At 38.3% G+C, this 27,570-nt stretch overlaps 1 long non-coding RNA gene across 1 annotated transcript in view; it reads right to left on the bottom strand.

The window, feature by feature from the left end:
• Nucleotides 1–1,393: 1,393 nt before the first annotated feature.
• LOC108500879 overlaps nucleotides 1,394–27,570 on the bottom strand; it is a 356,100-nt gene continuing 329,923 nt past the window's right edge. Inside the window, exons 7-8 of the long non-coding RNA XR_001876045.1 lie at nucleotides 2,458–2,529; nucleotides 1,394–1,490 (exon numbers count right to left, since the gene is read on the bottom strand). This is a non-coding gene — a long non-coding RNA (uncharacterized LOC108500879). The remainder of the gene's footprint in view (nucleotides 1,491–2,457; nucleotides 2,530–27,570) is intronic.

The raw sequence follows: 27,570 nt of genomic DNA, 5'->3' as shown, positions 1-27,570 counted from the left end.
AACTATAACAGTCACATGTAGATTCACTCAGAGATAACACTTGTGCTAGTAAACAGTGTAAATGATAGATATGCCCCCTTGATGACTTTTTGGCAACTATATTAATGCCAGTTTAACAAAGAAAAAATGACAAAACCAGAATGCAGCGCAGAGCAAGAAGCTATTTACTACCTTTCCCAAGAAAATGAGCTTTATCCTGCATGCTCTGTTGGAACTTTGAGAAACTACACAAAGCACTCCTGGTAAATCTCGACAAGCTTGTTTAGGCTTTTGAAAGGTCTCTTTCTCCGATCAGGAAGCCAACAGTTATCACAGTTCTGATGTGTGTATAGCACAGAAGAAAAAGAGTCTTTGCTGTACCTAAGGTCCTTCAGATAAAAAGTAATTGCAGAAATCACAGAAAAATGAAGTCTGGCAGCAAGCAGACTATTTGTGGCTTTTTCAGAGTCATTGGGGCCCCTTCTTTAGATGCTTAGAGCATCTGGGCAGCTTTAGAAATACATACTAGTTAAGACAGAGGGTAGCCACTGCAGGCTACTGAATAATAGTAATTCTGTTTTAAAATACTGGTGTTTTTATCATGTGAGCCAGTTCTCTGGCCAAACATTTAGAACTGCTGCTAGACTAGGAATGACACATTAGTGACCGCATGAGGTGGGTCATGACTGTGGGGACAGTATGTGTTTGGGGCATTTCAACACTGTGCTGCATTCCAAGTGCACTGTATATAAGTTGAACATCTATCTAAAGCAAATTATCCATTATCAGGGTATCATGATTTTAATGAAATACTTAAATCTTCTTAGTACGATTATAGCAAAGCATTATTCATTACAAACACACATAATAGATTCACAGATTTATTTGTGAATGTCAGAATTTTCTTTTTTTTTTCTTTAGAAATCTCTTCTTTGACAGTCCTAATATCCTCCATGGTTTAATTTTTAAGGCAATTCTCTCTATAGTTCTCCTGCTGTAGCTGTAACAATGCAAAGTAGTGATTAAACATATATCTCCTGCTGGCTAAGACTCCTCTGTGATATGTTCTGGGATTGAATGCCATTCTATTTTTAAATGTTGGGCAATTACATAGCAATAAGTTAAATCTGAGAAAGGCAGTAATGCTAAAATGAAAAAAAAATACAATTTTTTTCACTGAAGTAGAATAGGTAAAGCAAAAGGGAATTTTTGCACTGTGTAGCAAAAAATTCATGGTGTTTAATATGAGAGAAAAATAATGGATTTTGAAGTAGATGATAAGAACCTACACTTAGGTTTTTGTGGTGGACACAGAAAGACACCTTTGTGATATTATTCATAGTTCTAGAAATTTCCTTGAAAAATGTTTTATTTCTTTAGCTATTTTTAAAGCAATATTGTTAAAAGAGTGAATCACTGCTTGCACAAAAATGTCTGTAGGAATAGTTGATAGACCCAGTTATCTCATTAGCAGTCAGATAACAGTTCCAGATGAAGAGGAGGCACCGGAGCTACAATAAGAACAAAAATTATTATTTATAAGAACATGTCACAAAGTAATCCTTGAAAGTGCTGAAAATTCAGAAAACTTCTAGACATATATGACCTAGAAGTATCAGCCATGTTACAAATGTATGTAAGTTTTGGATAATACGATGGGAGATTTGACTGTTGAGTCAGCCCTAACAAAGATGTAAAACACATACAGGGGGCCCTTCACTTCTCCTAGTGCTGCGGATGTGGCATCTTGGCAGGTTCGCACTGACAGGAAGTATTAGGCTTCTTATTTCATGTCCCAGCATTGCTAGAATGAGAAAATTTATCTGTGTACATCTCTTTATACAGAAAAATATATAAATATATATAAAAGAATTAACTCCCTGGAAGAAAATTATGATAATATTAGAGTTTTTTGCTCTCACGGTATTACCCAAGTAATCAGATAGTTCAGTAGCAATACTGAAATTTCTTTCACCTCATCATTAGCCCTTCTCATTTGACATCCCCAGCAATTAACCCCCGTGCCCCGAGACAAAGTGTCACAGTAGGTAACAGAGACATCGCTGCCAGCCCTAAAGCTACTTCTGCCAAAGACTGGGGACTGAACATCGTGATGGTCAGGGCTCAGGATCCTGGCTCTGTTGTTAACCTGTAATATGATGGTTCTGCTTCCTGTACTGCCCTCACCTTTCCCACTTGTGTCTGCCTTGTCCATGACAGCTGGTTTGTTCACGGACACATTCCTCTTGCTGTATCAGCAGGGAGGCACTCTACTATACTACTACACTATCCTCCTATCCTCCTTCCTTGTCAGGACCTGCAGCTGGTAATGCAACATGAAGAAAGAAGACATGACACCCTTTTCTGAGCTCTATTTTCATCTTCTGAATTATTTAAATTTAGTTATACATCTGTAAATAGAGGAACATCTAGAATACAATGCAATAAAGAAGAAAGAAGTGAATTGTTCACTGATACCTGAAGCTTGGTTGTTCTCCAGGCTGGGCAGCTAACACCTTCCAGCTAGTGCTGGTGCAGTTGGGCACTTCCCTGTGTAGTTAGATAAGGAGAGGTATGTTGTTCATTAATTCGTGAAAAGTGTTTGCTTGTTAGTTTCACAACTTGGGAAGCAAGCATTTAAAGAGTCTGCAACTAAGGATTTGTGAAGGACATGTACTCAACACATACTCAAGTTCAATTTGAATGTTGTAGCGAGATCTAGGGACAATTAGGCAAGGTTTCTCTGTTGTCACAACAGCAACTTGAGCGTGGTCAGAGACAGCAGCAGATGTTCAGCCTTCTCTGCTTACTGATGAGCATGGCAAAGCCTCATTCAATCCTGTAATATGCCTGCTGCAGTGCTTCCAAAGAAAGTACTGTCTCAGAGAACTATTCCTAATGTTTTGCCTTCCCAAGAACCTTACTTTGATTTGTTATAGTTAGATTTTATGTTATTATTTAATTATTTTTATAAGAGCTCACTGGCTTAAAGGTTGGTAAATAAGAAGATTACAGATAATGGGAAAATAATTGCTTTTTCACCTGATTGCCATGAAGGTAAATAAACTGAATGCAGACTATGAAGCACCTGGAATATTGACTCTGATTTTTCATCTTGTGCCCATTAATGCCAACAGCAAGTGAAGGCTTAGAACTTGCTCTGGGGCAGCAGTGCTAATAATACAAATTACCTCATATTAGTAAAGAGCACAACTAATGAAAGTTAGTCATGGTTACTGTTGTTTTGTTAGTGAGCTTTCTTCATTTACAATTCATTTACAATTCTTCATTTATTTTCTGCTTTCAGTTACATTGTGAACTTGCGTTTTCCTTTTTTTTAATAGATATTCCTGTATTTGTAGTGTTCTAAGGACTCCCACTGATAAATGCTTACATTATTTCTCATAAAGTTCTTAAAACAGAGTGCCCTTTTCTGTTTGACTTTAACAAGGTTGAATGTCAATTTACTTTTTCCTCTGTTTCATAAATACATTCCATTTTATTGAAGGTTCCTGGCAAAAAAGAGAAACTCAAGCCAAAGTCTTCAGTGAATGTTGCATTCCTCAGATGTAGATTTTGCTTGGTTAACTGTGACAAATTTGCCATGCTAAGCTATTGCTCTCTAGCTTAATGCACAATAGGCAAGATTAAAACAAAGTAAAATAATGTAAGATAAAGTAAAAAAGTTTGCAACATTGACAAGTTTTAGCACTGCTTAACAGAATCATTTTGGTTTTGTGAGGTTTTACTACACTGTGGGGAAAGTTGCCTACTTGAACCCTGTGCATATAAATGATCATCATTAAGCCTACCTTAGACATTCACATTGAGGTTAAGGTATTAAAGGGATGGACAGCCACAAAGATGTGGCTGCTCTTACACTTTTTCTGTTTTTACTGACCTTGAATTTGATTGTCTTTTAGGGCATCTGAAACCCTTAATGGGAAGGATTTGACAACTAATTTTCTGGAGCAGCCTTCTAGTGATGAGAGAAGAAAGCTAAGACATGTAGTAAGTGTTAAAATGATTCTTGATGCATTTATGCGTGTTATATATATTTAGTTGTGTTAGGAGAGACCTGGGTTCAACCAGAAAATTGTTGAATTTTTGTATTGAAATTGTTTCCTTTACCATAAATTTTGTATATTTTCATTGTTATTTCTTTGCCTAACTTTTTGATAAGAAGTAGAAGGAGGGACATAAGGACATACAGGCTAAGTCATTATCAATTACAATTTCAAATTAAAGTACAGATACCTGAAAGTTCAGGACATTTACTGATGCAGGAATATAGCTAAATCTCACCACCTAAAGCTCACAGGAAAAAACTATTCTCAGAACCTTAACATAAGCCATATCCTTCAGATTTGCATCTCTTCTCAAAGAAAATTCATATGACATTTGGAACATCTTTAAAGCTTTTGGAGTATTATCTGACATAAGGGTTGGAATGAGCTGAGAAATAGGAGTCATGAATCTTTTCCCTGCCCTTGCACTGACTTGCTGTATGACCTTGAGCAAGTGGCTCAGGCAAACACCTTAGGAGTTCTCTCAGATTTTGTGTTCTCTGACTGGTATTTGTTCATTTGTTTATTTAGATAATCTGCTTTTCAGGTATAAGTTACAAAAGGAAAGGACGAGGAAACCAATGGAGTTTAACATCATTGGCAGCCAAAATGCATGGTACTCCAACCAGCATTATTTTAAAAGTGTTGCATTAAATTCTGTGCCTCAGTTATGCCATCTCTGAAAGTGGAAAAATAAGGTGGATAATAAACTGCTCATGGTTTGAAAAAACATCACCACAGTAATGCAAAACACTATTTTATTTCAGGGTTTCTGACTGCTGTGCATAACTCAGGGAATCTTCACATTCTCCTGAACAAAAAAATCTATCTTCTATTTTGCCTCCTACAAAAGGGAAAACTTTGGCATGCTCAAGTATGCCTTAAAGGCAATGCTGCCTTTGGGATCTCACATTAACATAATGATAAATGTGCTGTGTATTGCTTGAAAATGCTATGTGCCAACGTGTCAGAATATGTTTTCCCTGCACACCTCTCGATTAGCATCCTATTTACATACTGGCAGGAAAGGGATTATGAGAAAGACCTACGAAATAAAGTATGTGTTAATATGGTCTTCTCTAAGGCCACAGTATTAGTTCCAAAATCAGCTCTCTGGTGGCATGTCCTTCCAAGCTAGTGGGAATGTGTTACATGTTTTGAAGTACCAAATGCATGTGTGTTTCAGCAAGTAGTAGTAGTGGTGACACGCTTTTCCAGCTTATACTAGTGCTGTATTTACTGTATAATTAAGACTCAATACATACCTTGGACAAAACCACTTGCCCACATTCCCTGGTGTATCACAGGACAAAATATCTAACTTCAGTGGAATTTTCACTGGTTTCATCCATTCGAGTATTATGGAAATAAGGAAGAAAATAGTGGAAGCATCTAATATCATTAGTAATTTGTTTTTTGTTGCTTTTGCTTATGTCTTTGTATATTGATTATTCTTTGCTTTGGTTTTATTTGTGTGTTTGTTTTAAAATAATTTCCTGAATTTCCAGTATCTCACACTATTCAGAAGCCCTAAGCTCTAGATACCTATTGTAGCAGGGGCAAGCATGAAAATACATATGCAGTAAAAAAACTAACTGAAAAGATAGTTGCTATTCCTTCTTTGTAAATTAAAGATACTGTTGACGTAATTTATACTTGTACAGTGCTTATAAATCCTTTTTATTAGAAAACCTTCAGGTTGGGGATTTTATGGGCATATCACTCTATCCTATTGAATTGAGTCAAAATTAATTTCAAGATACAATTTACAAATAATATAAACATGTAGGAACCTGCAAAGAATACGTGGTCAAAATTTGTATGAAAATCATACCACATTAACAGACTAAACAATTTTGTAGCATCATGGCAAAATGAGTGTATATTTGCACCTCTGAGAATAGATGTGAGAGAAGTTAATGAAGTAGCCTTAGCAAGATGCCTTTCAGGAAGTAGCCTTTGAGGAAGATGCTGCTTATGTAAGATATCCTTTATCAAATACAGCAAAAAGAATGTTGTAACTCTTGAGATGTGAAATGATCAGAGCAGGTGAGCCATTTAGGGAAGCAACAAACATCTTATTTTAGAGCTGCTATTGTGGTTTAGGGACAAAAAAAATCCGAAACCCTTCTCTGAAGCAGACATAGCCTGGATGCCATGCATGGAGATGCCAGAGTGGAAAAGTTCATGAGAGGAAGGAGAGAGGTATCAGTCACCACCTCCTGAAAAGGGCATAGCAGAGTTTGAAGAGGAAGATTAGATAATCCAATTTGTTCTTCCTGAGTTTTATATGAAAACTATAAAAAAGTGGGGTCAGCGGCACAAACTGAAATTGCAGTTTAGAGGAAAGACAGCTCAAAAAAGGAGATACAGATTTATGAATATTTAGAATAGAGTTAGTAGATTAATTCATGCTTTCATTGACTTTTACAAATGGCTCTGAGCAAAGAATTGGTTCAGGCTATGATAAATATTATTTTGAATGTTACAATAGAATGCACAGTAAACTAATATCCCCTCAAGCAACGAATGTAAATACAGTTGTTGGTATTATATTTCCAGAGGTTATGTTATTTTAATCAGCTCTAGAGAGGACTATCTCTGGGAAGTGCTGCTCTGATGTTGAATGTTACTGGCTCCTACTGGCGACTATGATGTCTGAAACTAGAATAGTAAAGCTCAGAAAATCTGGAGAGCTGCCAGATCCAGCTGAACTCAGTGGATCAAATTCTGATGGTTTTACACATGTGCAGCTGTGTTGACTTCATTAGGGTCTCGTGCGTATAACAAAATACTTTCTTCTAATATGATTATATCAGGAAGCTGGGATTCAGCTGTATCTGATTTATTATTGCATTAGATATCAGTTTTTCCACACCATACTTGCCAATAACATCTCAAACGAAAAAAAAGAAGTAATAACACCTGGAAAGAATATAACTTTAGTAGATAGATGATGGCTTTGGAAAATGAAATAGATTAAATAGACAAAAGAAGAAAAAACTGATAAAACTGTCAAAGAAAAGAACCAAGGCCAGACAGTGCAGCTTAACATCTCTGCTGCCCTTTCACTGATGGCCTGACTTAACAGCATGCATGCTGAAGAATTTAAAATGCAGTAATAGCTGAAACAGGGTCATTACAGACAGTGGGTGGGATTTTTCAAGCACAAGTTGAGCACTCTCTCAAGTCCTTGATGTTTTAGCTTTGGTTTTTAGTAGGTGCACAGGTGGGCCGACCCTTGTATTTCTGAACTGACTCTCAGAAGCTGAAGCTGGATGTATGTTCAAGCCACAGAGATGTGTTTTCTACCTCATGTTGTGCTTCTGATGGATTCTCATCTTGCATGATTAACAGGGCTGAGAACTCAACTTCAAGGAGTTCTTGAGAGAGCTGTTTTAAATTGATTATTTTGCTGTTCAGAGGCTCTAGTTACACAGCACTCATTAGTGACAACTAAGGCACTGAATAAAGCAGACCTGTCAGACTTCCTGCCTTTGAAAAGACAGATAAATTAGTCTGGGCAGAGTGCCACACTGGTCTGGTTATATTACTTGCAGTAGTTGAACTAGCTCAGAGAGAGCTAGCTCAGGTATCCCTTCACAAGAGGATAGCGTGCTGTCTGGATGCCCATCATGCAGACAAACAGTTAATACCATTTTGAATAGGCTTGCCTGCTCTGTTTCAGTTAAAGCATTCAGGTAACTCAAAATAATAGGCTAAAAGTGACAAGTTTTGCTTTTTTGAGGGGGACTGTGCTCTAAGGGAGACCAGTGGTGTTAACCTACTGCATTACAAATGGTGGGTGGCCTTTCACCTTTCCAGCTCACTCTGCTATCACTCAGTCAGGTTCCTCTCAAGATGCTCTCATTTGTCTTCTGGCCCCGGGGGCTAGTGTGAGTGCAGTGCTATCTCAGGGGAGCTCAGGCTGGGGGCTGTGGACCCAGCCTGTGTCAGCTAATGCAGAGCATGACATTGAGGTAAGAGGAGAAAGGGCAGAGTTTTCTTGCTGCCCTCTCTCTCTGTGCCAGACTACAGCTGGACTCAGAAAGGGACCATCAAGCTGAGTTGATGTAAAAGCCGTACGATGCTCATGAGCATTTGCTCATCTTTTCAGTGATGCTGTATCTCCAGAAATGTTATAAAAATGTAAGCAACAGGTTAGCCATCATTTATTAATTCACCTAGATAACTCTAAGACAACCAAGTGAAATTTGAACTGGAAATACAGTTTCTCAGAAATTGTTTTCCCTTCCCATCTGTACTTTATTATATATTTTGTCATATCCAATGTCAAGATACAATCAAAAGATTTCACAGTGGTATCCTCTCTTACTCCCTCCTCCTCCCAAATATGAGTGAAAAAAGAATCAGAAAGAAGGACAGACTGCCTAGGAACTCCAGTAAATTCAGCCAGTGGTTTGGATCAGCACAAATTTGCACCAAGGCAGATAAATAACAGCTACTTTATACAGGGAAGAACATCCCCAAAAGGAGAGACCTGCTCCCTTCATAGGCAGTCAGACAGGAGTCTGGCTTTGAAAGCTTAGGCTCAATCCAATAGTAGGAGAAATTGAAAATTTGTTTCCCATTTCTCAAGAAAATGCTCATCCTGTGCATGTGTTTCAGCTGAAAGAGGCCAAATTTGATCAGCTGGCATTTTCTGGCAATGACTGATGGTCATGGTTTAACCCCAGCCAGCAATGAAGTCCCACACAGCCACTCGCTCACCCACCAGAGAGAATGGGGAGAGAATCAGAGGAGAAAAGCCAGAAAACTCATGGATTGAGATAGAGACAGTTTAATGGGGAAAGCAAAAATTGCATGCACAAGTAAAGTAAGGAATTAATTCAGTTCCCCATGGGCAGGCAGGTGCTCAGCCATCTCCAGGAGAGCAGGGCCTCATCACGCATAACAGTTACTTGGGAAGACAAACACCATCACTCCAACCATCGCGCCCCTTCTTCCTTCTTCACCCCACTTTATGTACTTAGCATAGTGTCATATGGTGTAGAATATCCCTTTGGTCAGTTTAGGCCACCTGTCCCAGCTGTGTGTCCTCCCAACTTCCCATGCATCCCCAACTTCCTTGCCAGTGTGGCAGTATGAAAAGGTTTGGCTCTGTTTAAGCCCTGCTGAGCAATAACAAAAACACCTCTATATTATCAACCCTGTGTTCAGCACAAATCCTAAACACACCCCCATACCAGCCACTGGGAAGAAAATTAACTCAATCCCAGCTGAAACCAGTACACTGACATGTTTGGAAATACCTCAGTGAAGCTATAGGAAGCATGACAAAACATCATCCAGTAACCTTTTACTCTTGATGTACATAAGTAATGTGCACACCACTGGAGAAATAAATGAAGAAGCATAGGTAAAATTGACATTAGCCCTCTGTAGCTTCCTGGACTGCTGGTCAAGCTAGCCTGTACCAAACAATGTTTAAGGCACACATTTGACCTCACTGATAATCAGTGAAGTAACTTTAGGGGCTTCTGGTAAACACTGATTTAACAGAATAAAACAAAATTCTATCATATTTAAATATCCAGCTATTTTAGTTTGTAGACAAAGCTGGAGAATTTTAGAAAGCTGGGCAATTTTGCCCAGGAGTCCTTGACCAGGTACTCACATGGTTGCTCTGTGTGGTTGGAGAAGAAGGGTGTTAGAGAACATAGCAGGGTTAATGCAACCTCTCACAACAATATTCACCCAAGAAGGAATCAAAAATCAACTCTCAGCTAAAGTGGACTCTTTACACTCCTAATGACTCAGTGGAGACTTGCAAGACTCTTACCAAATGCTGTTAAATAAAATTTTCCACTTCAGCAACTTATTCAACCAGAGGGAATTCTGTCTGCAGTACAATTGAAAGTATTCTTGTTCAGAAAATAGACATCATTGATTACCCTGCATTTGTGAAGGCATTGTTCTTGATGCTACCCATTGGTCTGTGCTTTGAATAATCCTTCATGATTGCTACTGAATAAGTCAATGTTTTTAGAGCATCAAACCGGGAATGGATTATTATTATTATAATAACCATTTTGTCAGATGCAGTTGTTGCCACAAAGGCTGGCTAGAAACAACTAAGACTCCCTTTTAAAATGATACCATGTGCATTGATCTAGAAATTGGGGGGATTAACTAGTCAGCATTTGGGGTACTCTTAATAAGCAATACATTCCCATTTATGAGTGATATGTATAAAGAAAGAAAAAACCTCAGTAAAGGAAAAAAATACTCAAGGACAGCTTATAAAAACACTTGACAATATATCTGTGAAAGGAAAAAAACAACCCTCTGTTTCAGGACAAACTAATGTTTCATCACAGTGCAAATATCCAATAACCAAATGTTCCATCACCACTGTCCTGATCCTTCCTCCCTTTCAGAAAATCCTTCCATGTTTCAGTTTCAGTGGACAGCATGACCCCATAATGGAGGCATCCCTTCAGTACCTGGTCCCATCTGTTTGCTCATTCTGCTATAGGTATTTTAGGTAGTAAGGTCCCATCATATTTTATTCTGCTTATCTTCCATGAAGCAAGGTTATCTGCAACGACTTTTTTCTGGGAAATACTCTGTCAATATCACCTCACACAGTGAAGTTCACAGCATAGTATTCCTGTTATTTGTATTGCCATAGCTCTTTCGAGCCCCAGAAAGGGTCTCCACAAACATCCCTTGAGCATTTCCTTTATTACAGAATAAGTATCCTTTCCCTGGCTGCCATTTCATTCATGGCAGAGAGAGTTTTAAGTTCACATACGTTAAGTTTGGTCCTAAAGCATCATTGAGAAATTCTAAATAGAAAGCTTCTGCCAATTAAGTTTTTTCTATCACTAAATTCCCCATGGCCCCTAACACCTGAGTGGCTCCTTCATCTCCATTTATCTGTAACTATTTCATGCATGCAGCTAAAGAAGCTGTGACCATTCCTTGCTCTCGTTACCTTAGGAAGGATCAAACAACTTCTTACCTTCTCAGATTCTTATGTTATTATTCTTACTTACATTACAGCCTTATCTAGACCTTCAGGTCAATAAGGCACTATTGGCCAAAGCATTAGGCAAATACAATGCCCCACCCCGAAAAAACTATAGCCCAGGACGTGTGACATGGAGAAGGAGGGAAGACAAGGCTGAAGTCAAAGTCATTACACATGACTTTACACATTACACTAATTTAAAACTTTTCTGCACATTATAAATTTACAGAAAAAGTGTTGAAACTCGCCATCTGTGCCTTAAGCTATTAGACAGGGTCTGAGGATATATCTGTAAGGTGGTTGGTGATTGTGGTTGTCCTCTGCATTCAGAATATTCCTGGAAGACTTTACAGAGAAGGTAAAGGCAGATGTAGCCTGAAAAAACTCAGCCTTCCTCAAAATATTCTTATAAGAATTCAGTTTTGAAAAGGTTATCTGAAAAGAAGCCTCAGAGTTCCTCTGACTAGCTTCTGTCCAATAATACACATGTATTTTTTTCAGTTTGTCTTCAAAGAATGTGTTGTTCTTACAGAGAGGATTTCAGCACAAAGACAAAAGAGATCAAGGTATCACAGCCTGATACTCTCCCTTCCAAATGAAAGCTTTTTTGCTAGGGAGGTGGACGTCTAAGACGGGTACATTGCAAAATATTGCAAGCACTGCAATTCAGTCTTAAGACAGTCACACATTCAACAATAGGTGGTTTAACAATTGCATGAAATTAGATGTCCCTGTTAGGTTTTTTTACTGTAATTGGCAGAAACTGCACTGAACAAGACAGAACAAAGCACAAAATATGAGATTAAAATGCCGTAATGTACAAAGATCCCACTTCATGCCATTTTTATGTCGGTGTTACATATTATGCTGGATGGTGTTGTATGTCATGCTGGATGCCATGCAGTGTGTCTAACTGTTGTTATCTACCCTGTAACTTAAAATAATGGTTCAGTGTTAGTCTCAAAAATGGTAGGCTAATCAAGGGCCTTATATTTTGCAGTCTGTTGTCTCACAGCAGTTCTCATTTTTACTCTTAGTAGTAAATACATCCTGCCTCAGAGGACCTGCAACTATTTCTAAGCGGCAAAAATGGTAAGCTTGGTTGTAAATGAAACGTGGGATACACTGTCAATACAAGCTGTACAAAACATAATGAGAGCATTTAAATATTTTATGATTTTTTCCAATGTTCTATCAGAGGTTGAACACTGGAATGAGTCTTAAGTGAGAGTAACTTACCAGATGAAGAGCATAACAAATGTCTTTCATAAAAATTAATATTTAAACAATGTAGTTAGTTGTATTATAATTGTTCAACCTCAATACAATCATGATGTTTCACTACTATTTCCTCTAGTATAACTCTGATCTGAATATTGCATACATACACTGCACTGAATAGGAATTCATCAGGCATGGAATCATCTCCTAGAAATGCAACTCTTTGGTTGACTAGCATGGTTAATGCAGCCTCATTTTGAAGATACTGAATGTGTGTGTGTGTATACACATACATATGTGTGCGTGTATGTGTTTTAATCTAGTTTACTATAATACAATAACATATCTGTATTTCAGTCCCAAATCCACAGAAATCAGTGTAAAACTCCTATTTCCTTCAGTGAACATTGGCTCTTATGCCCCCAAGACATTTTACAAGAATGAAAGAATGCTGACTCTTTTGAGAGCTGAATATTACTATCACCCTACCTTGGCTGAATATTTTAACACAGACAAGATTTTGCGTACTAAGTCAATAGAGCAGTAAGAAACTGTTGAGGCAAACTTATCAAGAGGATATTATCAGTAGGCTACTCCAGCACGGACCTGTACCTGCTCTTTCTTTCAAGCTCCTGTCCCATTTCACTAACGAAAAAAAATCACATTCAGTGAATGTGGTCATGCAAATCCATACATACACATACTTACGGAAAGTCTGTTGCAGGCAATAAAAACACTGATATGAACTTCAGTGAAGATGGACTGGAGAAGTAAATCGGTGTGTAAGGTCATTGGGAACATTTAGCAGCAAAATTAGTAACCAAAACAGTCCTTTTGAGTATCAGCTGCCTTCCTGTTCCCATTCTGCAAAACTTTTGCAGTCATTTGTTAGACCAGCAGCATATTTATCCTCCTGTATTGTATTAATTCTTTTTTTGAGGACCACCTTGTTCAAATAGTTTTTGCAGTTAGAGGTCAAACTCAGTGCTTGAGTCAGAAGGCAGCTCCAAAATCTGTGTTTGTGCATGGTAAGTGTGAACCCTCTCTTTATGCAGGAAGGATACCAATGTGGGGTACCTCTCTGATCGGCGTGGGAGGCCAAATGAGTGGGAATAGAGCAACTATGTCAGAAACTGCTGTTCTGACCACCAGAAGAAATACAGTAGCTCAGTACATTTGGGCTCCTCCACCTCCTACCTGCCCAGAAGGGAACAATCATCACAATATCATTAAGTTTATCATGAGATATCATTAAGTTTATCATGAGATTTAACATTTTGAATGCAGAAATACACTGTCCAGTGTTGGTTAGCAAGGCATATTGAGGGAGATGGATGAAGAAAGCAGAATGGAATTATTTTTTGATAAGGTTTCATTTCATTTGCATGAAGTAATCTAAGCAAGTTTTTGGAAGGAAGATACAGTAGGATTTTCTTATTTTGGAGCTAGTTAGTTTTGAAAGAATTCTATTGCACTTGATCCCCATTTACTAGAAGCATGTTGCATGTCCTTGAAACCTCTCCTATATTTCCCTCTCTACATTTTCAAGATTTTAATGTAATTTAAAGGATTAAAATTTTCCTCTGCATTAGCACATGAATTTCTCATTTGGTGAATGCAGAAGTAGGTGGGGAGAGGAACACACAAGTGGAACACTTAGATTTAACTGAAACACATCTAAAAATATGTAAGCCAGTCAAGACAAAAAAAATATACAAAATCCCCCTAGTCTATCAGTTTAAGCTTTTCTTCTTGGAAAATCTTTACTGCAATGAAATCTCTGCAAGCACTAATCCTTGGTAGATGGCATTTTATTTCATTTAATTGATTTTCTTTATTGCAGCCAAGTAGATAAAAGATTGAAAATCTTCTATTGTACGTGTGTAAATACCTTAGGAATCCTTTTTAATATGCACACCAATTAGCTTATTAGCAAATTCAGACTATGGAATCACACTTTGAGATGCAATTCCAGCTATTTGCATAACAACTAATCACCTCAACCCATGTACTGAAGAAAGGGGCAAGATTACTGGCACATCTGTGTACATTTGTAGTGCTTCCACTGCCATGGTTATGTGTAATTTAGTTTTATTCATGACTGAACAACAGAGCATTTCCATTGCTGTAGCATGGCATCAGAGAAACTAGCAAAATCTAGGTCTCTCTAGAGAATTTTCCATTTTTATCTCTCAACTGCTGTGTTGCCAAGGTTCTTCCTATGTTTACAATGGTTTTGCCTTGATCGACGCAGCATCATAAAACCTGGGGGCCCCTACGAGGCAAGAGTAACGTTTCATAAAGTCATTCTTATGAAATATTCTTTGGCTTCTCCATAAATTTCATTATGTGCTCCTGCAGAGCATTCAGAGCCTTTCAGCCTCCTGTAGCCTCAGCGAAGGATGAGAATTTCTCAGCTCTCAGAAGGATTATGCTCACGTGGACCCTGCATTCAGGAAACTCCTCTGCTTCACTAGTGCATTTAATTGCCCCCAGACATAGTTTTTACTCTCTGCCATGAATACAGTCCCTTAAATGCATTTGACAGCAGGCAGCGAGAAAAGCCTTTTTTATTCCCATGCATTAAAAGTGACTGAGTGAGTAACACATGATTGGAAGAATGAAGCACTACCGTGTGTAAACAGTGAGGAGATATACAGCAAAAAGCAAGAGTGAATTTTGGGACAGATTGAAAGAGATATGTGATCAAGATAAGTAGTGTCAAGAGAGAACAGAGGTGGAAAGTTAAAGGACATAATAGAATCTCTACAAAAAACACTCAATGGAAACTGAAGTACATGCCTAAAGGAGCTAACAGATGAGAAAAAAATGACCATCTGCAACCATCAATGGAACACCAAACAGGCAGCTACAGAAATCCCTGTAGGCAGGACACCTAGGATGAATGAAGGACAGCTGCAGCAATTATAATATGAATTTATTATTGATTTATGAAGTTGTATTTATGTAGCTGTGAGTAAAGCTTTTGATTAGATCCTTATCTTGTAAAGGTAAATATACTCAATTTTAGCCAAGGACATTCTTCTCTACTTTCTCTTATATTATCTAAGGTAGAGACAGCCTGAAAGCATACTAAATAAATGAGTTATTTTTTTCAGATACTGTAATTACTTATCTGCTTGAGTAGATCAAGTTAGAATTCACTAGACAGTAGAAACAAATTCTTGTTGGGTTCACATTTAACACTTCAAATCTGATTCTTCCACCTGAATTCTTATAGAATGTAATTTTGGACTTGAACTAACTGCTTTTACATTCCCAAGTCCTTCAGCTCTTGTTTCACTGAATAGTTCTTACTGTCTAGTCATATTGACAATAATTTTAATAACCATCCTTTTCATCTATAGTATCAAAGTTGCATTTTCATGTCAAATTACCTTATTTCATCAAGGAATTAAGATTTACAATTACTTATGTAACACGGGTCTTAATATTTTACTGTTTCTACAGGTTTTATTTTTATAGATATTTGGACTTATACTTGAGTCAAATCCTCAGCAAATGTAGGCTGCTATGGGTCCAGGGAAGCTACAGGGATGAATCAATTTAAACCACTTAAGAATCTGGCCTTTATTTCTGTGTTTTAACATAATTGGCTTCACTAGCATACATCAGCTAACACACACACACACACAGACTCACGCACAAACAAATACTTCGTGTGTGTTCACAGTGCAAGGCTGATGTGCTCTAACAGAATAATTCTTAAGAATTACACACATGTAACTGTGGCTCAAATCCAGCCCTGTCTCTGCTCCTGTTTGAAATCTCAGGATTTTCTATCTTTGGTATAACCTACAGGACTAGCAACAACAAAGCGTGAGGAAGAGCTTAACAAACAAATAAATAATTAAAAAAACACACCAAGAACCACCATGTACACAAATACCAAAAGAATAATTAATTTAAAGGGACTCTGTGTTTATTTTGACAGCCATATCCACTAGCATTTGGGGATGAGGAGTTCAAATTTCAACAGATGCTCTGAAAAGCAGGGAGACCAAGGTATTATTTGAATTTAAAGTATAGCAACAGGATGTGGTTGTACTAAATAGCCATCAAGGTAACTTATTACAAAGTGAGCTGCAAGGCACAAGCAACTTTCAAGTGTTATGAGAGACAGATATCAGAGAAACACTTACCTCTGCGTCACGGACACCTTTTTCTACCACCCTCAACGGCCCTTCTAAGCACACCTCCAGACCTAAAACAGGCCAGTGTCAGGCAGTGACACCTCTCTTCGTCTGGGTGCAAAGTTGTTCATAGTCTGTATTTGTGCTACACAAAGTAGCTACATATGTGCTACATAGTCTGTATTGGTCCCCCAAATTATGTGGCACACCTGGCCTAGCTAACATCAGAACAGGTCTTCAAGTGCAAGCCTACAATCCAGGAAGAATCACTCCTTTAATTCCAAATGCAGTTCAAGGGATTAAAGGCAAAGGATTACTTTCCCGGGGCCCAAGAGACAGGACCAATTAATTTTACTTTTGATGTCTGAAAATAGAACTGACGCAAGCAATCTGATACAAGACATATATTGTATTATGATTGTGTCATATTACCCTGAGTGACAATATCCACACACGGGTAGCATTTCTGTACACAAACACCTGCAGCATACTCTGACCACGAAACTGAGTTTTGTAGGTTTGGTCATATGATGAATCTTACCATGACTCTTTATGGCCCCATCAAATAGGCAAAGCAGGATCATGTTTGTATTGCATCTGTATAGCTCATTTTATACCAACTTTATTAAGACTGTGCTACCATATCTTCTCTTTTTTTTTTGCCTGCTGTCACCTAATAGTACCAGTTTCCATAATCATAAATTCAAACCAACAAACTACTTCAAAACTTTTAGAAGATAAAAGCAGAGAAGCAGGCACAAAGCCTGGCACTTATTTTTTTCCTAATATTATTTGCCCATGTTTTCAGAAAACCTGACTAAAAGGTTTCCTTAAGAATGCACTTGAATTTACAAATCAACACCAGAGTCTATCAGGTAAGTTTAAAAATGGAGCCTACTATATTACTGTCTGCACAAATCTGTACATTACAGTGTGTACAAAACATGCAATCCCTTGGTACGTTTCCAATGCAGACCTTGATGCCACTTTTTGGAAACATACTGTATGCGTGTTTGAGAGTGCAGGAGCCAGCTGTGGACGCAGATCCACTCCCACCTAGGAGTCACCTGCTGGGCCTTATGTCTTGTTACTCCCCCAAATAAAACGTCCTGCAATATGCTACCAAGGAGCATCATCACTAACGTGTAGACAGCGCTTGCCTAATTGCCTGTTTTCTACATATTTTGGTTTTTCTGCTCATACAGGAGAAGTAATTGCAGCAGTTTTGGTGGTATAGGATGAGGTGCAGGAATGAGACCCTCTCTCCAGAGTCATTCGTGCTGGTTACTGAATAGACATCAGAAGGCAACATCATTTGGCTATTTCAGACCTGCTATTTACAACCCTTTTTATGCCATTATTCATCTCCTGAGCCATCTGGCCCCTGTTGCAGGATACCTGCAGATGTATTAATAAACCCATCTAATAGAGTTGTACATATTAAATATACAGCAGAAGCAGCTGGTTGGTGTTTGTTGTGAGCTTTCTATTTTGCCCTAATGTTTCAGCCACTGTTAATTTAAAGTACTAAGCCAGCTCCTTCAAGGAAAAGAACAGGGTTTTTTCCTTATCTTCCCAGGAAACAAAATAAATTTATCTTTCATAAAAGAAGCTTGTCATTGAAAAGCAGCATAAATATAATTTTTCTCCCTGGACTAGAAACTTTAGGTTTAGCCTTTGAACAGCATTGTCAGTTCATCTAATATACCCCCCTGACAGCTCTCATATTAATTGCACCAGATTGCCTGCAGTGTGCTCATTTGTTTGTTTGTTTATTCTTAGCTAAGAATGACTTTCAGAAAACTTTACTTCCTTTCAGATACAGGTGGGGTTAGAGGGAAATAAAACCGTCTTAAAAAACTTCAAATTTTAGACTATTAATTTTAATGATCAAACTAGTGTTCTTTGGGATAGTGCTTATAAATTTCTCAAAATGGGCCTACAGATGTAAAGCTATGTAAAACAATAGACAACAAAATATGTTTATACACAAATAAATAGAATAAACAACATTTTTTTCTACCATTAAAAAAAACCAAAACAACACTACCCTTAGGGTACACCTGAAAAGTATCTTTGCGGAAACAAAAGGGAAAGAAAAAACCCAACACATCATATAACCCCCTCAGCTAGGTTTTTTTCATCTTGATTAAATGGCTTGTTTCAACTTTCCTCACCTGGTAGCTACTGATCTAATTATGACAGCATTCAAAACACAATTTAAAGATTAGGAGAAAAGGGCAGATGTGGGATCAAAAAAAAAAGTGAGAGTGAATTGCTAACACCAGCAATTAAAGTCTGAAAAGCTGAAACCCAAGTATGCCAGTTGTGGTAATTCAGGGTGTTGGAGTGGGAAATAAAAACTCTCTGTGGAAAAAAACAAAAGAAAAAAAAAAAAGAAAATATCACCCCCCTCTCCCTTTATATGTTCAACTGCACTTCTTAGAGTTCACAGAACATGAACTTAGTTTTCAAAATGACTTGCAGAAGTGTCTCAACTGGACCTACATAAAGGTACTAGAAAAAAACCCTAAAGTACTTGGATTGGACCACTTTACTTTTTGCTAAAACCCATGAAAGATCATAAAGAACTGGTAGATGGGTTGTGGAGTAAACAGCAATAATTCTACATGTCCAAGGAAACCCTGTTTATCACAGCCATTAGTGTTCATGCTTTGAACATTCCCCATACATTTTCAGGGTGAAAACCTGCAGCTGTCCCAAGAGCCCCAAGTATATCAAAGATCTCCTTTTTTGCTCCCTCCATCTCAGTTCTGAACTCCTTTTTCTCTTTTGAAGTACCTTTAATTTAAATTAATCAGAATCCACACTGTGGTCCTCAGAAGCAACAGAGAGAAAAGAATATGTAGGGTCAGTACAATCCCCTTTGACTTCAGATGTTGCAGTGTGGGATAAGAAGCCCTGTACCTACCCACTGCTCCATGTTCCTCTGAAAATATGTGCCAGCCCAATTGGTGAGTTTTCTGAAAACCTGTTTATTTCTTCTTCTTTCCTGTATGCATACTGGTGTCCCCCTGAAAAATGTGCTCAATGTGGTTTCTATTACTGATGTATATTTTGTCTTCTATATCTAGTGAGTTCAAATTGCTACAAACCATCCTCATAACTGTTCAGATTTATGCCCACCCAAGCCTCATCTCCATCTGCTTCAGTGATTGCACTTAAGAGGGTTGAGTTGGATGTGAGCCATTATCCCAGAGGTGGAAAACCAAGGCTTTACACACTAAATCTATTATCATCTCCATCCCAATGTAGTGGACAAAAGGATACAAGCCAGACAACTGTAAGAAGTGTTCACTAGAGATACGTAGGATCCTATTTGGTAGGTGAATTGCACTTTTGATACCTGCCAATAATGGGACGTAGCCATCTAGTGAAATGAGTTTTTATTTTTCTCAAACAAGAAAAGCACTTCAAACTAACTTCTGAAGTGTACAAGGATGAAATGAAAAAGTAAAACCTATAATATAATCTGTATGCATATTAAAGAGACATGAATGACGTAAAGAAGTGCCTCTCTTCTCTGACAGAGGTAACAAGGATACACCTTTACTGAACAGTACAGTTGCTATGAACTTTATTTTTTTTCAGTCTAAACCATTGTAGAACTGTCTGTCCAGTTCTGGAAAAAAAAGAGACAGAGAAGCAGCCATGGCTGGACACCGACAGGAGAATGCCCTCCACTGTATGCAGATGTATCTCCTTTTCTGCTTGAAACAAGCCCTTAAGCATTCGTTGGTAATGAAATACAGATTAGTTGTCTAGCAGCCAGTGTAGAAAAGCATTATTGTCTCTTATCTGTAGGGAGAAACTACCCGTAGGTAATGAATCGTTCAGGTTCATCAACTAACCAGGGGCTGAACCTCAGAGAGAAGGAGGGTGCTCTTCCAGTCCTGGGCTATTGCATGTAAGCTTCTCCATCACAGCTGCCTAGTCAAGAAGTGTTATTGAGAAAGAGAAAAGTAAAAGGCCAAAAGGCCACTGGATATGAAAAAGAAATCAATCCCTTTTCTGCTGTCACAACTAGAGAACTATTGAGTTTTGTGTTCTTTTTTCCATGCATGTATGACCTATATGCATTGGAACGCATTAATGGCAATTGAGTTAAGCCAATTTGTTATGCAAATAATGCTTAAGTAGCAGTGTCCTAAAAATTAAAATGCATCCTGCTGCTCCAGTGCATCTTTGGAAACCAGCTGAGGAGAGATATTGCAATATACAGCTTTCTCCTGAGGGGAAGAGGAGGGGCAGGCACTGATCTCTTCTCTGTGGTGACCAGTGACAGGACCAGAGGGAATGGCCTGAAGTTGTATCAGAAGAGATTTAGGTTGGATATTAGAAAAAGATTCTTTACCCAGAGGGCAGTTGGGCACATGGAACAGGCTCCCCAGGGAAGTGGTCACAGCACCAAGCCTGACAGAGTTCAAGGAGTGTTTGGATGATAATCTCAGGCACGTGGTGTGACTCTTGGGGATGGTCCTGTGGAGGGCCAGGAGCTGAACTCAATGATCATTGTGGGTCCCTTTCAACTCAGCATATTCTGTGATTCTGTGATTCCTCCCCAGTAGTGTTACTAGAGGTGGACACAAACACTTCGCAGAGCAAGGTACAATTACCTTTTTGTTCTTAGTGACACAGGGGACATGAGCTGACAGACCATTTGATGTGCTTCCAAGGTCATGCCAGAGAATTAGGAGAAGCCTGTGTGGGGATGGGGCGTATCGAGCAAGTGGCTCCTTAATGTGGCACATTCCATTAGTATTTAACAGTTGATTGAAGTTGATACCATTGGTATTCCTTGGATCAATTTTCTATTGGACATCATTGCATTTTATACGTATATTACTATGAAATGTTTCAAAGAAGATAAGCAGTGTAGAAAGGAAATATAATTTGCATTTCTCTTCAGATCAATTCAATCACTGATTCAAATTTTCTAGAAACTGTAGATGTTTACCAAAAGTAAGTTTCCCATGATTTTTGTTTAACTATTTCAAAGCACTTTTACATGGAAGGCAAAGATTCCTTTCTTTAGTTAGCAAAAGTCTGAGAAACCTAGATATCAGCTTCCCCATGATCACACTCTTCCAAGCTGAAGGAAATCTTGGAATGTAAGGAAGTAGCTTAGTTTGAATGTTATGAAATATTTTTTTTTTTTGGGGGTATCCCGACACAGCTTAGAAAGTCCATCAAAGCCCTTGAAAGTCAAGGCCAAAGCCAGTGTTACAAGTAACCTAGAAACACTAGAGTTCACTAGTTCACTAAAGTGAACTTTTTGCCAGAAGCAAATATCAATTTTGAAATCTGGATTGTTATTAAGAAACTGTCTCCCACAGAACCATATGTACACAGCACTTGCATCTTTGCTGATAAGGGACACTTCAGGTTTTTCCCCCCCTTTTCTCCATTCCAGTATGAAAGATTGAGCTCTGCAAAACTGAAGCACAGATGCAAGCCCCTCTCACCCATGTTCACAAATTCAGCCTGGGGTTTCTAAATCGAGCCTGTGGCAAGAGGAGTCTGGCTTTGAGTCACAGTACGAATATGATAAAACTCTCTGGAGAAATGTTATCGGCTCTGATCCCGAAACCTAAACTTTCATCGGATTTGTGTCATTGAAATTCAAGGCCAACAAAACCAGCATATTCTGAAAAATCGTTAACCTTAATTTAACTGCTTGCCTGTACTAATTTGCATTGTTCTCCTTCACAGGATTACAATGTAAACAGTCAGTGCAATTTTATATGTGCTGAATTTCTGTCCTATGAGTAAAATTTTTTAAAACAACAATTCATTTGGGTTTTTTTGAAACAGGGATTAATAACACACTGTAGCACAGTCCACTCCAACTGATGTGATTACAGAAAAGTCAAGGTCCTTATCCTCACTCTGTGTTTAGTGTTACTCATAGTCCTGATCAGAAAAAAAATCTAGTAACATTTAAAATTGATTTTAAAAGACACAAGTTCAAACACCTCCGAAAATTTGAGGACACATGGAGATGCATTGGATCTAGGCATTCCATCTCATAAGCAGCACTGAGGTTAATAATTCTTATCAAAAGTGCCATGCAGGTCTAAACCTAAACAGAGATGCCATTAGATTATTTACCCAATGGGTTTCTTTGTTAACACTTCAAATACATGGCTGAAAAGAATATTAGGTATGAGCAGTACATTTTCTTTATCATTGAGCAAACAGAGGCCAAGATATGCACCCAACCTCACTTCGACCTGTGTTCAAAGTGTTACATAGCTCTGTTATGCCATAATCCATGAGTTACCTACCTCTGAAGCAATAATTACCATTTCAAGTTCCAAAATTGCCATTTTAAGTTCCAAAATGTTCTTGCACCGAAAATCACTCACAGCATTGCAGCTAAAGAGATAATTGACTATTTCTTTGTTATTGCAATTCAGGATATGAAAGACCACCTAATCATTAGAGAAAAAATAAATCCTGAAATATATACAGTTGAATTATTTTTGTTTTGTTTCTCTATGAACATCTGATACATTAGCAGTGAACATCTTGGAAGAGGTTTCTTTCCCTCATCAGTTTTCTTGGAAATGAAATGCAGTCAGAAGGACAGATGGTTGTGTGTGTGTACGTCTGCATGTATGTTAGAGGAAAATGTGTGGAGGTTAATGGATAGCAAAGGAGTGGAAAGGGATAGGACATGGCTTGTCTCCTAGTCTTTGATTTGAGCCTTGCTCATCCAATGGATCAGTGGTCCACAGCAAGCAGCCCCAGCCGGCACTGCTTGGCAGCACGCGCCCTACAGGCGCTGGCTCAGCAGGGCTTCTGAGCCACTTGCCTTTGTCTAGTCACTCACTCTACACACTTAACACCTACTGTCACTCATTCCCCTTTCTCTTATTTAAACAAGTGTTTTTATTACACATACAAGCATAATCATAAATATATATTCTCTCACACATGCACGTTTACACAGCAGAGGAACCAGCGGGACCAAACTCATCCTTGATGGAAGTCTGTTTATTCAAAGCATTTAGTCCCATAGACACACAGTAGTAAAAGAGACCTAGCTATTCTTGGTAAGTTTATTCAGATGAACTGAAAAAATCCCCTAGTCTAAAATAGAGATCTTCTATAACTCTCTTACAAGTAAGTTATCCTTGTCTGATCAGCCACAGTGGCAAAAAGAAAGAAACAAATTAGTATTTGGGAGGGTCTGGAGAACATAATTCCACAATCTGTTTTCACTTTGAAAGAAAATTACTAAACTAACCAGAATTAGTTGACTTTCAATGCCACTCTGGATTCAGTAAAGTCACAAAAAGTATAAATGTCCCAGAGATACTATGAGTGCTTGGTACAGCGTGAGAGCAAGTGAGGTGTACCTATGTCTCTTCTTAGCCTCGATCAACAGGAGGTAAAGTGCAAGACAACAGCAGAACCTGTACTTGCAGAAAGACTAAAACAATTGATGCTTATTTATTTAAAAGTCCCTTACACACACATTATAAACAAGAAGTTAGCATTCACAGCTAATATTCATGGTAAGTAATTACAAAAGATACACAGCCACAGAGTGCCAGACCCAGCAACAGAGGATGGTTTAAGTGGTTTAGGAATCAGTACAACAGATTGAAGGGAGGAAGTCACATCCCTGGGCTTCCAGCTGTTCATGTTGTCCCCAGCACAAGGCTGGCAGGAATGGCAGGCGCTCAAAGAAGCAAACCTGCTTCAATATCTACACTAGACTGCTGCAAAGACATGCAACTACAGAGTTGCAGGTCTGCCTTACTTACAGTGCTTGGGTTTTTTGTTTTTTTTTTTCCTTATTGGCATTCAGAAAAGTAAGATTAAACCACAGAATGAGCTGAACTCATCACTGGCTTGTCGATAGGCTTGTCCTGATTAGTTTCTTTAAAGCACCATATGACCTCACCAGCATAACCTTGTTTAGTCTACACAAAGTATACTGGTTAGAAAAGGCAAATCCTAAAATATGCCTGTTCTGTCATTTCCTTTTCCTCGATATTTTGAGTTGTGTTCTCTCTACTGCTCTCAACCTTTGGCCTTTCCACTCCAGGAGCTCCTAAAAATGCAATTTAGTCCTGGGTACACAACATACCTACAGCTAGTAGCAGATCCCTTTCTTTGTCTTAAGTCCCCAGAGAACATTGTAGAAGAAAATATGAAAGGATTTATTAAACCTGAAAGCAGAACATCACTTAGTTAAGAAAGAGTAATATGTAGTACTATGGCTTGCTTCCTTAGCCATTGGTGACATACAAGACTTGGTCAGAGCAGTAACCACAGCCCTTTCTATCCTTCTTGCTTCAATATCCTCTGAGGTATCTGAGATGGGAGAAAGAGAGCAAGAGATGTAGAGACCTTTGTGGCCATTTGCCTTACCCAAACTCTCAGTAACTTTGTGGAGATAACTCCCTTACCCCTCTCTCCTAGCTACGAAGGGATCAGAAGCCACCAGGGTCTTAGGGCACTAGCTTGGTGTCTAATGGCAAGACAGATGAAAGGCAGCCATATAAAACTTTCTGAACTTGAAATAAACTAGTTTTTTATTTGAGTGCTTTTATCTTAGCTTTTGTCATAGAACTCAAGTTTCTGTTATTTTTCAATACAAAGCTTCGAATCCATAATAATCACAACTGAGCTGAAAGGTGGACAACAGGGAGCAGATAAAATTCACCCCAGAGAAGAAAAAGATTGTATTCCTGGGCATAAGAAAATATTTCAAAGAATTTGGATTCAAGGTTCTTCTTCATAGACAGTGAACACCAACCACTTATTAATTTGGTTTGTGCCTATTTAGAAGCTAAATTGTCACACAGCAACCTTTGTGAATGATGATTTCTATCTCTGGTTGGCATAGGACTCCTATCTGATCAATAATAACATGGCTTCAGTTATTCCTTCCTTGATCATCACTCAAGTTGGATTAGAACCATACAATATACCCTTAGTACACAAACTGCTTCAAGCACATCAAGCTTTTCTTCTCTATAAAATTTTGAATCACTATATCTTGATCTTTATCTGAAATCAATATATAATAACATTTCATTCATATAACTCCCACAAAAAATTAAAAAAAAAAACAAATGCCCTTAAACCTTCCTGTAAACACTCCACCATCTATACTTTTCCTCTCAGAAGAGACAAAGCATCCTATAACAAATGGTTTCAAACTGGAAAAGGGTAGATTTGGATTAGATATTAGGAAGAAAATCTGCACTGTGAGGGTGGTGAGACACTGGAACTGGTTGTCCACAGAAGTTGTGGATGCCTCGCTCCAGGGAGTGTTCAAGGCCCCATTGGATGGGGCTTTGAGCAACATGGTTTAGCTGAAGGTGTCTCTGCCTGTGGCTGGGGGGTTGAAACTAGATGATCTCTAAAGTCCCTTTCAACCCAATCCATTGTATGCTTCTGTGATTCTGTTAGGTGTTTAGACATGTTTCTTTATACTGTGCTCTTCCAATTAAGCATTATGAACATAATTTTTAAAAATAAATCAAAATCTCTCTGCATTCTACAGCATCAGACTGATGAAGGCTCAGAGATTTAAAAAATGTACAGCATTTAAGGACTTACTTATAAAGCCTGAAGGCTGAGGTAGAAACCCGAGAGGCTCTTTTTTTCTCTAATGTTAAACATACAAGGGTTGTGTCCTTCATTCCTCAGATAATATATGATGATGGATTTTACTCGGGAACTATCTCTGCTTTGCAGAGGTGAGAAGGCAAGGAGAAGCAGGAGCTCAGTGGAGGCTTTTCTTGTGTTCAGAAACAGGCAGTATTGTTGTCACTGTGCAGCTACTGCAAATAAGTCACTTGTGATGAGCCAAGAGAATGATTTTCATGGTTTTGCACCAAGAAGGTCTCAGCATGGCATTGAATTCAGAATATACTCATGACTTGTCACAAAAGTCTATCAGCAAATTGCTGACAATGATTTCTGAATAAGATACTTTCAATAACCTGCAGGATAATTCATGCTGGATGCACAGACCTCTACAGCCACCCATCAGGCCTCCTCCTCCACCCTCAGGAACCAGCGACTCTCTTATTTTCTTCCTTTGCAAAGAATGAGAAGAAATAGCAGAGGTGTTAACATCGCAAATTCACACAAAATAGTAACAAAAATACATCGACATATCACAACTTTTGGACTCCTTTGAAAAGTTGTGTGCATGTACAGAATTGTGTACAGCTGTGATGTTGTGCCAGAGCCACAGATCTCAGTTGCATACTGGGAGCTCACATGTTCCATGTCAGCAGTGGTGACTGCAAAAGGGTTGCCTGCGTGTGGCACAGTAAGCTTTGCTTCCCCATGTTGTGACATCAAGCGTGAAAGCCAATGCAACAACAGATGACAGTGGGTAGTCAGAGATAAGGTCAGTCAACCTGCTGCTCTGCGAATTCTTACCCAAAAAATCACTATGGCAGAGGAACTGAATGGCCCAAGTGAGGGGTGGTAGGATACAGTTACTATTTTCTCCTTCACTAAAAATCTATTTGAAAGTCAGTAAAAAAATTTTTTAAAAGTCAAAATACTTTTGTCTTCAAGTGGACCACTTGCCATAATTGAGAATACAATGTTTTAAAGCAAAAAAAAAAAAAATCAAACCAAACTGCAAATGGTGAAATGAAAAGCTTAAAATATCTTCTTAATCAAATGGTATCTGATTATGACTCCTAGCCAGGTTGGCTGTTTTCTTCCTTTTTTATTAAGAACTTTTATCTTTTGGAAACAGTGTATGGTTTTACTCAATCATGTATTAACACTGAAAATCATAAAAGTTTCCTTGAGTTATTTTGTGCGAAATTAGTTGAAATTCACTGGAGGAATATTATGGAATGTTGTAGAATAGGTTTACAGATTAAGTCTATTGGGTCCTTACAGACCTTTGAGTCATAAAATATATTGGACGAACCATAGCCCATGATCTGAGAAGAGTTGCTTACCACTGGTTCAGTATTGCAGGAGTAAATCAATCATAGGCTGACTTATTTTCTCTTTTTTTTTTTTTTCCCCTGCATATAACTTTCAAACCTATTAGAAAGGCATACAAACTGACCTTTAAAGTAATTAGTTTTTTTCTCTAAAACTTCAAAAGTAATTTCAGTTTAAAAAATGAGGG

This window comes from Lepidothrix coronata, unplaced genomic scaffold, assembly GCF_001604755.1.
Source record: "Lepidothrix coronata isolate B3197 unplaced genomic scaffold, Lepidothrix_coronata-1.0 Scaffold96, whole genome shotgun sequence".
In the NCBI taxonomy this organism is placed as follows: Eukaryota; Metazoa; Chordata; class Aves; order Passeriformes; family Pipridae; genus Lepidothrix; species Lepidothrix coronata.
The sequence above is the reverse complement of the archived record's forward strand: the minus strand, read 5'-3'. Positions and strand labels throughout refer to the sequence as shown.